The sequence below is a fragment of the Heterocephalus glaber genome, unplaced genomic scaffold, assembly GCF_053883595.1.
Source record: "Heterocephalus glaber isolate CG9 unplaced genomic scaffold, H.glaber_assembly_v1.0 deba00000937, whole genome shotgun sequence".
In the NCBI taxonomy this organism is placed as follows: domain Eukaryota; kingdom Metazoa; phylum Chordata; class Mammalia; order Rodentia; family Bathyergidae; genus Heterocephalus; species Heterocephalus glaber.
Window position 1 is genome coordinate 11,820,739 of NW_028258173.1, and position 11,589 is coordinate 11,832,327.

General features: G+C 36.7%; 1 pseudogene; it reads left to right on the top strand.

The window, feature by feature from the left end:
* The first annotated feature begins 9,650 nt into the window (after positions 1-9,650).
* LOC147828774 (molybdopterin synthase sulfur carrier subunit pseudogene) lies at positions 9,651-9,917 on the top strand (annotated as a pseudogene).
* The last annotated feature ends 1,672 nt before the right edge of the window (positions 9,918-11,589 follow it).

The window sequence follows — 11,589 nt, forward strand, 5'->3', positions numbered from 1 at the left end:
TATCTTTGGGATTTTTTGGGAGGAGATGCTGGCAAGTAAAGAGCCATAAACCAATAAAAATCTCATTCAAACCACCAATTTTGAAGCATTTTATAGCTTGAATAAATACATTTCTTCTTTTTTTCTCCTACTACCATGTATCAAAAACCATAAAATTGAGAATGAACTGGACATGGGAAAGCTGTACATGAATAAGAATGTCTGTGTTTTAATATGCACATTTTAGTTTTCTACTTACCCAATTGTGCCATGGTACTGGGCTGAGTTCACAAGAGCTGAACTTCCAACTGGGCTGTTGTGATATTTGAACATTGTGGAGCTAAGCTTTGAGCTCCGTGCTGGTCAGGATGTCTTTTTTGTCTCACTTCCTTCATACTCTTTTGATTTCTTCTTCTGTATCCTTTGGCATTTACTTTCCATCCCATTTCTTTCCCATTTTAATTTCAGTTTTTTAATAAAAAGAATTGCTCTGTGAGTGAATTTTACTTTTAGACCACTGCTAGGTTTGAGGATATTTGGGAGAAAAGTCTAATAAGTGATAAACCTTTAGATTTACTTTGAGTTGATGCAATAAATGTCTGCGATGAACCTTCAGGCCTCATAAGATTTATTATTATAGATTATTCCTTACAATTTCATAGAAAAACTTTTATATTATATGCATGTATAAATATGCCAAAATGAACCCATCATTCTGTATAACCAGAATGTAGAGTATAAATTCTATATTTTAGTGCTACCAATTCTCTGTGCTGATGTTGCTATCAATTATAAGTGGGGCCAAAAATCAGCCACAGAAGAGTTGCAGGAAGTTGGGCTTTTGGCAATTGTCCAAAGCATGATTTATTACATGCATTTTAGCATTGTGAGGAACATATAAATAGAGCAGATTACCTTTATATAACATACTTCTTGCCTAATATTAACCTCAGTGTAGCTCTTAAGAGACAAATATCATTTTTAAATACAGCATATCTCATACTTTGAGTCACACTAGATTCTATGCTTCCATACAAGTAGACTATGTTGAAATGTCTCATTGACATCAAGTTTACTGATATTGAAAATAGTGTGAACATATTATATTAACCTTAAATAGTTGTAGGAATGAAAGGAGATGATATTTACTAAAGATCTGGCATAGTGTGGCTATACATGAGATTTTGCTGTGTCATAAAATACTCACAGTTTTAGAAATTATTAATTTAAAATATTAAAATTTAATTAATAATTTATCAAATAATTAACTTTTATTAAATAAAATTATTAATTTTTTATAATCTCTGGGTTGGCTGGGTGGCTTTTTTGGTTAGAGTTGCCTTCTTTACACCTGGGATAGTAGCTAGTTGTATTCTACCAGAGACCCCTGCAGAAGATCCCAATCTCCAGCTTGATGCTACAACACAAGATGAGAAGACTAAGAGACAGAATTAAAGTGAAATGGAGAACCGGGATTGTCAATGCTTGAGCAAACAAAGACCCTGAAACAGCCAGAACCAGTGATATTTATTGATGACACAATCACTGTTAAATTGGGGTGAAGGGATTACATGTGGTTGGTAGGGATTAGTTGCTGATCCAGGCAAGGTTTGTAAGAGAAGAGACAAAGCATTCTTGTGTTAGGAACAGAACAGACCAATATAGGTTGTGGCTAACAATTAATTTTGTCTTTTCAGTTAAGAAGGATTTAATTCAGGGAACAGAATTTGGGTGTAAGTCACCCTGACCTCAGCTGTCATCATATTAAGTCCCGTAGCTTCACAGGCCATTTCTCTGGCCTCTGCTGTGGCCACTGCGGCGGCGGGGGGGGGGGGGGCAGTTGGTACTGACCTATGCACCATCTGCAATGCTCCTATGAGTCACACAGGCTTTGGCTAGACTCACTCCTTTAAACAAGGCAATTGTGCAGTTAACTCTTTTAAGGACCACTTACAGTCTGCTTTAGGCATAATCAACATGGTGATCCCCCACAGTATTTCAGTTGGGGGATCAAGGAAGACTCGGCCATTGGTTTCTCATCAATCAGTTTCTCAAAAGCAGTAGGATGTCAGCACCCAATGCTCAGTTTCTTATTGAGTCTACTTTCACCTAATTTCTATGGCTATTATTTCATTGGCCTTTGGAAGCCATGTTGCCACACCCAGAGTTAGGACAAGAGGTGATGTGCTAAGCAGCTAGGTACAAGGACAATAATAATTTGGGCAAACCATGTCTGTAGAGAACCTACCATATTGTCTGACAAGAGGCATATATTTTATATATTGGTTTTCTTTTTAGTGAATACTTTGACTGAAAAAAGATCTACCATTAGCATAAAGGCAAAAGATATGTTTGGCAGAGACCAAAGGGTTTATAAGCTAACTTTGGAGAGCCATAGATTTCATTCTCTCCTTTTTGGTAAACACAGCATCTCTTCTAAAAAGAAGTGGTAATGAAACACTAGTATTTTAAGTGTATACATTCAGAATAAACCATGTTGTTGAAATTTTTTTTTTTTTTTGGTACCGGGGATTGAACTCGGGTCCTTGTGCTTGTGCAGCAGGCAGTGAAACCACGGAGCTAAATCCCTGTCCCCAAAATGACACTTCCTGCTGTGTGCTCCCATGTTGAAATATTTTTGAGGGTGACTTATTGAAATATTTACTACTTTCAGGTGATTTTCCTTCACTTGGAAGCATTAAACATTGATCAAGGACAAGGACTTGGGATTCAGACATTGACTATAAATTTCTAGCTATAAGACATCCTTTGTGCCTCAGCATGTTTATCTGTAAAATGCAAGGTGTTAATAAAACAAAATTCATATGAAAAATTAATGTGTATGTAGCATTTGGAACAAAAGAGTGCTGAAGAGAGTGAGCATTAATTATTGACATTATTATAAAGATTTACAAATGACTCTGAGTCATCTAAATGTGAATTGGTCTATTCATGAATTACTTAGTATCCATGAGCTGTTTCCACCATGTTTTCACTTGATATATTTTATAGAATTCAAATTCAAAATTCAATATTAACTACTACCTTTATCAATTATCAGAGTGATCACAGGATTTTTAAAAAAATAACAGACCTGGGGGCCGGGGATTTAGCTTAGCGGTTCTGCTGCCTGCCCTGAAAGCTCAAGGACCTGAGTTCGATCCCTGGTACCAAAAAAATAAATAAATAACAGAGCTGCAGAATTGCCTGCCATGGAACTAGAATATGGCCTGGGACCTCTAGTTTGGTGATCATCTTACTTCATTGATTTCTGATGTTACAGACATGATAGGGAATTAATACATTTAATGTGTAATTGATAAATTCTGCAGAAATCTCATAACTTTGAAATGTTGTAAGCTTCAAAGATATTGGTTTTGGAATAGGTGAGAGATATGAAGCTACCTTCTTATTTTTTTTTATAATTTAGGGAAGATTTACTAATAGTTGAATCAGATATTAAATTAAATTTAAGAAATGATTTGCATTTTGAATTCACTATCATATGTGTTTAGCACAGGGTCTAAAGATTATGGGCCTTTCTAGACTGCTATCTGGAATAGCAGATGGCCCTGGGCCTTGAAACCCACAAAGGAACTACAGTTGTAAAATAAGTATGAGCCTTGTTTTAAGTTTATTTTGAATTTAGAGGTCATTCTGTCACAAATGAGTTCACAGAAATGACCACGGAGAAGTAAATAGTGGCAATTTGGACAGAATTGAGACCTCTGAATAAAATTTCAAGTTATGAGCCATAACATTCAATTATATTTTAATACAAAGTAGGTAGATTTTAGACATGATCCCAACCTAGAAGTCACATGTACGATTCTGTGGAGAAATTCTATGACTACACTGCAAGGTTAAGAAGTCAGGGTCTATAAAATATTGTCAAAAATCCCAAGCAGAGGCTGACCCTAAAAGATCAGTTCTTTTGAAAGAAAAATTTTTATTTGTTTTGAAATTTCTGAATCCGTGAAACCAAGGTGGGGAATCTGGGCTCCTTTTCCTCCTCCATCTTCACCCTGCCTGAAGTCACTGTTTTTCTAGGACTGTTTCCACAGTGAGGTAAACTCCAGGGCAGAGGGGCTGCTTCAAAGCAAATGAGCCCCTTAATTTATCATAAAAAAGAAGACTGGTTGTTAAGGTTTTATTGGATTACAATAAAGACTCCTAGTGCTAGGAGTCTGTGGTTTGATTCCCGGCATCAGTGGGGGAGCTTGAAATCATAACCACAGATTATAGCAATGAGCTTCCAAATTTCCATATCCTAAGCAAAGATGCTGCTTTCCTGGAGCTAATGTGGAATTATATGCTCTGTGATTTTAGGATATGTATTGGAAAATTTTCTGTTTGGATATCACTTCAGGAGGTCTGTGATTCTCCAATCACCTCTGTGGTTATGGTTTCAACATTCTTAAAAAAGAACAAAATATAATAAAACCAAACCAAACAAAAGGTGATTGTTGGGACTCCATCCTCTCCTCTTGTACAGCTTGAATGCTTGCATTAATTTTGTTCTTACAACAAGTTCAAGAAAAGTTCTTATAAGGTCATTCTAGGTTGTTCCAGTGGCCTAAACACATCTTCTAGGTCTATCTCTTCTCGCAAATTCCTACTATGAAGTTGTGTTTTACCAGCTAAACAGACTATAAAATCTATCATGTTATGTAACATATATACATACATATATATTAACATATATCTGCATACATACATATAATAGTACAATTAGACAGATATCAATAAATATTAAATATATTTATATAGGTCAATCTAAGTTTTATATACATATATAGAAGGAGGATGGCAGACAGCCCATAGTGAGTCACACTTGAATGAATGAATGAATGAATGAATGGAAGATATACACAGATGCATTTGAGTTTTCTTCTTGTGAAATATATCTGAATTGGTAAAGACAAATAATATCAATTTGACTTCCTTTCTCAGATCCATTAGTGTGTGCGTGTGTGTGTGTGTGTGTGTGTGTGTGTGTGTATTTAATGGCATGGAAACAAAACCTGTAAAAAATGTCTAGATTCTTCACATTGCTTGTGTTTGTCCATTACCTTGTAATCTCCGAGCTATCCCAACATTATGGGAAGAGTTGCTCAGCTTTTCATATCTGGAGAGAAAACACTGATCTGTTTGGGAAGGAGGTTGGTGCCCAGAGGCATAGGGTTTTTATACCACCTGGTCTTATGATAGTTTCAGTTTTCTTCCCTGACTTCTGCATATGAGCAAATCATTCGGCATATTCTCTGCCTGGTTATGATGCTCTTCTGTGAAGATAAAAACCACAGGAGACTCAGATTACACAATAAGGAAGGATGTTATCTCACAGAGGTGGAAATCTAGAAATAGGATCATGGGGGTGCTTTTAGTGGCTCAATGTCAACAAGATTTTGGCTAGTCAGACTTTTATTCCTAAATATCCATTATTTCCCTGTAAATAGGATAAGCATCCTTTGTTCACAATGATTGGCCCTGCCCTTATGGGAAGAGAGTGCTCCACCCCCCCTACACAAACCTCACCCTCAGTCTTTCCCTTACTGACTTTGGGCTTGGCTCATCATGTGCTCCAGATGTTGGGGAGGGCACAGGAGTTCCACATCCATGCAGAAACTTTGGAATTGGTTGGCCTGCTTCCCTTGGCAGGTTGCTGCTTTGTACCAACATAACAGCAGTTCCCAATAGCAGCTGCTCCTTAGACTGATTTGGAATGTGAAGACAGTTGGGGATGCTGGAGGCCAGGAGCCCCACAGCATTCAGATGACAAAGGGAGTAAGCATGTGTTGCCTTAGTCCACTAACACATTGGAGTTATTTATTGCTGCAGGAAAGACTGACTAATTTTAGAACCCAGTGTCTTTCCATCTCTCCATTCTTGTCACTGCCAATGAAGCTTGCTTTCTAAAGCTTATTTTCCTTGTGGTTGGAGAAAAGCTATGCCAGACTCAAGTGTCACCTAAAGATGTGACAATAGCCAGGATCATAAAAAGGGTCATGTAAATCTGGTTTTTTTTAAGAATAGAGATATATTTTTCAAGAACCCCAGGACAGACCTCTGGTGGTGCCTCACTAATCAGAAATGGGCCACAGATTCACCCCAAAACTTCATTATCACTGGCTGGGAAAATGGTAGCAACCATACTTCCCCTGTGCTAATCAGGATTGATCACTCAGGAGGGATAGCTGAGGCTCTTTTTCAATCATATTTGTGGGATGAAATAAAGTGGCAAGAATCAGATATGTTAACAAATAGGCCTACTGCGATCCTGAAAGAGAGGAGTAATAAAAGTTGACAAGCAACACCCTACGGTTTCTATGCCTTTTTCCATTACTTTTCTTATACCTCTCCTTTGCCTTTCTTCCCCAATCTGTTAACACTATCATTTCTTTTTTCTTTATTTTATCATCCTCTAGCTATTGCCCCACTTCCCTTAAAATATGGGATAGTCAGTGGGGAAGAGGCTCCAGTGAGGATTCTTGAAAGAAAACTATTTTGGAGAGTTGCCCCCAGTGCAGAGGAGGTGAACCTTCTGGGCCACCATACCACTGCCCCCAATGCAGAGGAGCAGAGCCGCCCTCCTCACCCAGTGCTGAGGAGGTAAGCCACTTGGGTGCCAGTAGCACACATGCCCTTGTGCCTGTCAAAGTGAGAAGACACTTAAACAAGCCTCAAAAACAGACTTCCATATCATCTAAAGCAAGCCCAAAGGGAAACAAGATGGAATAATCTGAAACTAAACCACCTGGACTCCCTGAACTGGCAATGAAAGAGGATCTGGAAAAAATGAATTGTGCCCATAGTAAAAGACATGATTAATAAATCTAGACAGGATATAGATTAAAAAAAAATAGAGCAGCTGAGGAACATGATGGAATCCCAACATAGGAAACAAATGGAATCCATAAAACAGATGCAAACAGATTTCCAGGAGATTAAAAACTCCATTGAAAGTTTACACAGCAGAATGAGCCAATGTAAGGACAGAATTCGAGATATAGAAGATAAGATTGCAATTAGTGACCAGAAAAACAAAAATTTCTTTAAAATAGTAAGGGACCATGAGAAATCAATCCAGCAGCTGCTAAATGATGCAAAGAAGAGTAACATGAGACTGATCAGAGCCAATGAAGAAACAGGAGAGAGTGCAGACAACATTAAAAAAAACTTTTCAGAGAAGTGATGGCAGAAAACTTCCCAAGCAGGGAAAAAGAACTTGACATACAGATGAGTGAGGCATATAGGATTCCAACTAGCCTTGATCAAAAAAACTACCCATAGGCATATAATAGTTAAGATTCCAGAAACCCAACAAAAGAACAAAAATCTACAAGCAGTTAGAGAAAAGAAACAAATCACATACAAAGGAAAGCCCATCAGAATCACAGCAGACTTCTCAACACAAACATTCAAGGCAAGAAGAGCTTGGAGTGATATAATTCAAGTCCTAAAGGAAAACAGTCTCCAACCCAGATTGATGTACCCTGCAAAACTATCTTTCAAAATTGATGGAGAAATAAGATACTTTCATGACAAAGAGCATCTTAGGAACTTCATGAATGCCAAACAAGCACCCCAAAGAATTTTACACAATATTCTAGGAACAGACATTGAGGATCACAACACCAGGAAGCCCAGCAGAATGAATCCATCAGGCATGACAAGAACTTAAACGCAAAGAGGGAGAATCCAACAAAAAGAAAAAGTCATGACAAGGGTAAGTCAAAACATATCAGTGATAACCATCAATGTTAACTGTCTCAATTCACCAATCAAAAGAAATACACTGGCAGAATGAGTCAAGAAGCAAAATCCAACAATATGCTGCATGCAAGAAAAACATTTAATTGAAAAAGAAACTCACAGATTGAAAGTTAAAGGGTGGAAAACAATACTCCATGAGAGAGAAGCCCCCCCCTAAAAAAGCAAGATTAGCTATCCTCTTTGCATATCAAGTGGGTTTCAAACCAACACTGATTAAGAGAGACAAAGAAGGACACTACATCCTTGTAAAGGGAACAATCCAAGAGGAAGAGATGACAATCATAAACATATATGCACCAAATAATAGTGCACCCAACTACATAATACAAATACTAATGGACATGAAAAATCAAATAAGCACTAATACAATAGTAGTGGGGGACCTCAATACCCCATTGTCACAAATAGATCAACTAGACAAAAAATAAGCAATGCAATACTAGAACTCTTGAACAAATGAACTTAACAGATGTTTACAGAGTCTTCCACCCCCAAAAAATCAGAATATACATTCTTTTCATCTGCACACAGGTCCTTTTCCAAAATAGACCACATACTTGCCCATAGAACATGTTTAAGCAACTGCAAAGGAATTGAAGCTATCCTTTGTATATTATCAGACCATAGTCTGATGGAATTGGAGATCAATAACAAAAGAAACCACAAAAATTTCATAAACACATGGAAATTGAACAACACACTTCTGAATAACAAATGGGTCATAGAGGAAATTAAAGAAGAAATCAGACAGTTCCTACAATTAAATGAAAATGACAATACAACATATCAGAATCAATGGGACACAATGAAAGCAGTCTTATGAGGGAAATTCATAGCAGTGAATACTCATATTAGGAAAACAGAGCAAGTCTAATCAAACAACCTGATGCTGAAACTCAGGCTTCTAGAAAAAGAAGAGCAGGGCAAAACCAAAGCTTATACAAGGGGGAAAATTATAAAGATCACAGTGGAAATCAATGCAATGGAGACGAAGAAAGCAATACAAAATATCAATGAAGCCAAGAGTTGGTTCTTCGAAGGAATAAACAAAATTGACAAACCCTTAGCCAAGCTTATCAGAAAAAAGAAAGGAAAAGCCCAAATCCATGCAATTAGGAATGAAAAGGGTGAAATTACAACAGACCCAGCAGAAGTCCAGAGGATCATCAATACCTACTTTGAGAACCTACACCCCAAAAAGATGGAAAACACAGAAGAAATGGACAGATTCCTAGATACATATGAATTAGCCAAGTTGAATGAAGAAGACCTAAAAATTCTAAACAACCCAATATCAATCAATGAAATTGAAAACATAATTAAAAACTTACCAACTAAGAAAAGCCCAGGCCTTGATGGCTTCACTGCCAAATTCTACAAGACATTTAGAGAGGAACTACTGCCACTACTGTTTAAACTCTTCAATGAAATTGAAAGGGAAGAAATATTCCCGAATTCATTCCTGGAAGCAAGCATCACCTTCATCCCCAAAGCAGAGAAAGACCCAACCAAAAAAGAGAGCTATAGGCCAGTCTCACTAATGAACATAGATGCAAAAATCCTTACTAAGATACTGGCAAATAGAATGCAGAAGATCATCAAGAAGATCGTACATCCTGACCAATTGGGGTTCATCCCAAGGATGCAGGGATGGTTCCATATATGCAAATCAATCAATGTGATACACTATATCAATAGAGCCAAGGTCAAAAACCATATCACCATTTCAATAGATGCAGAAAAAGCATTTGACAAAATCCAACATGCATTTATGAGAAAAGCCCTACAAAAATTGGAATAGATTGTCTCTATCTCAATTTGATAAAAGCCATCTGTGAAAAACCTACAGCCAATATCATACTAAATGATCAAAAACTGAAATCCTAGGAGGTGGGATGGTACCCAGCTACCAGGTTGAAGTATTGCATTTTACAAAAAGTCCTGAAATAGTGGGAATTCATTCAGAGACCATTTCTGTGCCACAAGAAATAAAAGTGTTGCAGCTTTGGAAAGAGATAGAAACTCGACATCCTGGATTGCCTCATATTAAAAATCAGGTGATATTTGCTGTTCGTCAAGAGTATGTTGAGCTGGGAGATCAGCTCTTCCAGCTGCAACCAGGAAACAAACTTGCCATTATCCCCCCAATTAGTGGAGGATAATGGTTTACTGCCATGTGAGAAAAATATGGATGAAGTTGAAGAGAAATCTAAAGACATAATAAAATGCAGTGCCGAGAAACTTTCAGTAGATGAAGTCTCACAGTTGGTGATTTCTCCAGTGTGTGGTGCAGTGTCCTTATTTGTAGGGACTACAAGAAATAACTTTGAAGGGAAAAAAGTCATTAGCTTAGAATATGAAGCATATATACCAATGGCAGAAAATAAAATCAGAAAAATTTGTAGTGACATTAGGCAGAAATGCCTGGTAAAATACATAGCAGTGTTCCATAGACTTGGCTTGGTTCCAGTGTCAGAAGCAAGCATAATTATTTCTGTGTCTTCAGCCCACAGGGTTGCACCTCTAGCAGCTGTGAGTTATGCCATTGACACTTTAAAAGCCAAAGTGGCCATATAAAAAAGGAAATATATGAAGAATCATCATCATCATGAAAAAGAAACAAAGAATGTTTTTGGGCAACCAGTTATTAATTAGAAAAGATAGTTTACTGAAGCACAATCTCTTAGGTTTTACCAATGGATCAAATAGAAGGAAAAATAAATGGTTGGTGTCTAAGAACTAGAGATGGGGAAGAAATGAGATTATTTAACTGTGAGGAAAGATGTCTGTGACAGACATACCCTTCCGTGATTAATTTCTAATTATGACTCAACTCATATTAAAGTAAGGCCCCTCCTCACCAACTTTAACTGTTTCAGAAAGACCTCTTTGTCTGCCAGCCCCAAGGCCTTGATAGTGTTATCATCAGGGACACATTGTAGAAATGTTGGGAGAACTGGAAAGTCACTGTCAGACAATTCTGCTATTGTGTTATACATTTTCAGAACTTACATATTAAAAAAAAACTAACTCCGTGATTGAGTGATAAACCTAAAATATGGAGATTTCTAATATTTTAGTCTATGATTGTACCATCATACTTGTTATATTTTATTAGTTATTATAAGTAGACAAGTCAGCATAAAATTGCTAAGAAACTAACAACAACATGCTTTGTGCTAAAATGTTACTTAATGTTTAAATTTTAACATGACTGTTAAAGGAAATTATATTACAGAAATTAATATTAGAGAAATCACATGATTTCTAAAGTATTTGAGGATATTTTCTGGATACTAATGAAACCTTATCATTAGTGAAGTCATTAAAAAGTAAATTTTCTGTAAGATTTTTATACTAAATGACAGATTTTGGTTGAGCAGCCTATATACTCCTTTGATAGATTTGAGTATATAAGTCTCATACTTATTTTTTTAAAGTTATCAGCCTATTGAGGTATATTTGACAAATAAAAATTATATATATATTTTTTTCAAAAACTGAAATCCTTCACACTAAAATCAGGAACAAGACAAGGATGTCCACCATCACCAATCCAGTTCAAGATAGTTTTGGAAACATTAGCCATGGCAATTAGGCAAGAGAAAGAAATAAAAGGAATAAAGATGGGAAACGAAGAAGTCAAATTGTCATTATTTGCAGATGACATGATACTCTATATAGAAGACCCCAAGAACTCCACCAAAAGTCTTCTAGACTTAGTAACCAAATTCAGTAAAGTAGTTGGATACAAGGATGACAAACAAAAATCAATAGCTTTCCTCTACACAAACAACAGACTCACTGAGAGAGAAATGGGGCAAACAATTCCTT